Genomic DNA, 3,846 nt, shown 5'->3' on the forward strand with positions numbered 1-3,846 from the left:
GGGAAGGGGAGTGGGGAGGTAAAGAGGGTATGTAGGTATAAATGGTGATGGAAGAAGACTTGACTTTGGGTGGGGAACATACAATACAATATACAGATGATGAATTAGAGAATTGTACACCTGAAACCTATATAATTTTATTAACCAAAGACACCCCAATAAATTCAATAAAAATTTTAATAATATCAGAGGCAAAAAAGTAAAAATAAAAATTATCTAGCAAAATAAAAAATAGTAAATGTATATTAACACAAAAATAAGAAAAATGCCATACTTTAAATTTATGTAAACACCTTACCTATCCAAAACACTCACACATGAGTTAGATCATGACGATGCCAAATCCTCAGATCAACAATAACCATGATCAGCAACATTAGGACTTTATCTTCAGTAGCAGGGACCCAACTGGTAGTATGAACACTTGCATTAATATGGTATTTTAAAAGCATCACCTTCTAGAAAACCCATAGAAAAAAATTATTTTCTAATTTGAACCATTGTGTCTTTTTAAAAAATATATATTTTAATGATTTCAGACAGGGAAAGGGAGAGAGATATAGAAACATCAATGATGAAAGATAATCATTGATCATCTGCCTCCTGCGCGCCCCCCCACTGGGGATCGAGCTCACAACCCAGCATGTGCCCCAACCAGAATCCAACCATGACCTCCTGGTTCATAGGTCAACGCTCAACCACTGAGCCACACTGGCTGAGCAAACCATTGTGTCTTTAACTAAGACTAGATCTAGATGTTCTAGATCAGAGGTCCTCAAACTTTTTAAACAGGGGACCAGCTCACTGTCCCTCAGACATTCCACACATGCACACTGCGGGCCTGGGACTATTCAGGTGCTAAGCAGGACAGGCAGCAGCAGCAAAAACATCCGATGGGCCACATAAATGTTTTCAGCGGGACGCACGTGGCCCGCGGGCCGTAGTTTGAGGACCCCTGTTCTAGATCGTGAAATGCTCCAAAATTGCACATCTACCTTTTGATTTGCTAAACTGTCATGGAGTTGTGAGCTGTGATACAGTGATTTCCATTATGTCATGTTTGCAAAGATTAGTTCTAAATTAGGAGTCTCTCTCATATTGATACCATTTTCCTTCCAGGCCACAGTGTGAGCCACTTTCTTCATAGAATGCTCTCTACTTTCCTTACAAGTAAGTTCCTGACACCAGGGATACCTGGGCAAGATTAATATGACTTTTCTACTTAATATAAATCTTTTGATTTGCTGCCGAATGGGCTGCTCTTCAGCATTGCTATTTAACTTCAAGGGACAATGCTGTTTATCACCTGGTCCTGAAAGCAGTCGACCACATCTGGACATGACAGTGCTTTGAATCAGAAACCATGAAATATAAATGTGCTACTATCAGCCGTGAGCAGAAAAAAATGAATCATGTCGGTGAGACATCCAAAGTGGTTTACATTTCCTTTATGTTCCTGATATGTTAGTTAAAAATAAAAGACCATTAATGTTAGAAGGAGAGGTATTTGGGGCATTCAGACTTCAAGCAGAATAAACTCAGGAGACATCATTAAGGATTTCTTATATTTAATGTTTGCACACTTCCCCGGGGTTTTTAAAGACTAACATCTCAGCTAGTCTTTGCTACATACCACAGCAAAATAGAAGGCAGCTTGCCAGACGCCCATCACCCAAATATGCCCCTAGGTATTAAATTGAAGTCAGATTTTATAAAACTGTCACCCAAAAGGGTTTAGGTCTGTGTGTTTACATTTCCCATCTTTCTTTGTCTGTATAGGATATATGGAAGATTGTTCTTAAGCAATTATGGTGTGAGCATTATTTTGCTTTAGGAACAACTCACTAAGCCTAGCAACTTTTGATCAAAAGCAACATATGGATAAGAAATTCTCCTTATTTGCATATTCAGGCCCCGGACTGGTTCTGAATACAGTTCTGAAAGAAGAGTTCCAAAAATGATTTCATTTATTCATTTATTCTTTTATTCGTTTCAAAAAGTGCCTGCTGCTGTTTTATGTTCTAAAAATTTTCAGTCAAAGTACTTGCCATGGTAGAGCTTACATTATGAATTTTAAGGGAGGCAGGCCATCACGTGTAGACAAATGTTCAATAACAGCAGCGTGATATCATAGAATCTAATGAGGCTGCTTGGGAGGACTATGCCAATTCAGTGTATAAATTAATTTATTCATTCAAAAAATTAAATGAGCACCTGCCATGTGTCAGACACTGTTTCAGACACTTAGAAATAGAGCTGTGAATTAAACAGACAGAACTATCTACCCTTTTGGGACTTATACTCAAGGGCGGAGAGTTGGACAAATAAACAGTATTTTTCTTAGACAGTACTAAGTACAAAGGAGAAAAATGTGGGGAGCAGTTTTAGAGAGAGCGGCCAGAGAGATCTCACTGAGAACAGACACCAGGGCACATGTCAACATACTGTTGTGTAAACAATCTCTGTTTCCTTTTTGCTCCCCGAAAAGAAGGGGTTTCTCACAGGCGAGCAGGTGAGATGTAGCCTGGGGGCCCCAGCCTCGCCTGCTTGCCAGCTCAGTGAGAAGCTGTCCACACTAGGCCATGTCCAAATAGCCACAGAGACAGAAAAATCCAGGCCTCACAGAGCAGTTGTTATCTGCGGGTAAAATATTCTCAGCCTCACTCACTGGAACTTTTAGAGAACCTTTAGAATTATGCTGCTCGAACTAATGCTGCAGTGACACACAGTGCCCAACTTTTGCTCGCATAACTTTTTCTCTCACCGACATATTCGATTAGTGTGCTCTTTTAAGCCACCTTCCCGTTACTTTTCTTAAAGAACCAATCCGTTACCCAGGATGCTGTGTGCTGTGCATTTAAGCCCTGGGGCATTTTTATTGCTGAAGCAGGGGAGCGAGCGTTGTCCTGAACTGACATCCTAATTGCTTAAACAGAACAGCAGCACCTTCTGGGACCTCCAAACAGCCCACACACACACACACAGTGCAGTATTGTAGGAGAGCCAGAGACATTAGAGAGTCTACATAGTACCCAGAGATGCAGCCTTATCCTAGAGACCACAGCAGAGGCAACGAGAACAGAAGGACTGACTACACATTCAACTCCAGCCTGACCAAATGGTCCCCTAAAGTGTGTAGGAGTGCACTCGTCTCTCTCATTGTTCAGCTTTATAAACCGCTTCCTTTATTACTCCTGTACTTGGGGAACTCCTGACATCTTGTTCTTTTCATCTTTTCGAGCCTTTGCTAGTATTTCAGATTTGATGTCAGATGTGGTTTCTTTGACATTTAAGTCCCGGGAAGAATCAGCTCCTGCCAACACCTGCAGTTGCTCCCTCTACACCTTTGGGTGATCATTTTTCCTGGTCAGAATAGACCACAGTCCACTGTCTAGCATTCATTCACTCCACAAGTATTCTGTGAGAGTCTCCTGTGTGCCAGGTATGGACCTCGGCGCTGGAAAGACAGCGGAGAACAAGACAGACCAGGACCCTGGCTCTCCTTGGCTTTACCTGCTACTGGAGCTGACATTCTACCAGGGAGAGAAATTCAGTAAGAAAATTAATCATGTAAATGAGCAAATAAGTTTAAGTAGCCATAATCAATAATGAACATCAAGAGAAATGTGAAAAGGAAATACTGACAGGCATTTTCTTAAAAATCTTTTGAACAGGTGTCACTAGTCCTGAGTCTTTTTGTTCTATCACACACCAAAACTGTTATTCCTTTGTAATCATACCTTTTCTTACCTTTTCTTACCCCTAGTCCCTGCCAATAGCAAATACTTCTCTAGGTGTGGAGAGATAGATAGATAGATATAGATATAGATATAGATATAGATATAG

The sequence above is a fragment of the Myotis davidii genome, unplaced genomic scaffold (genome assembly GCF_000327345.1).
Source record: "Myotis davidii unplaced genomic scaffold, ASM32734v1 scaffold641, whole genome shotgun sequence".
Classification (NCBI taxonomy): Eukaryota; Metazoa; Chordata; class Mammalia; order Chiroptera; family Vespertilionidae; genus Myotis; species Myotis davidii.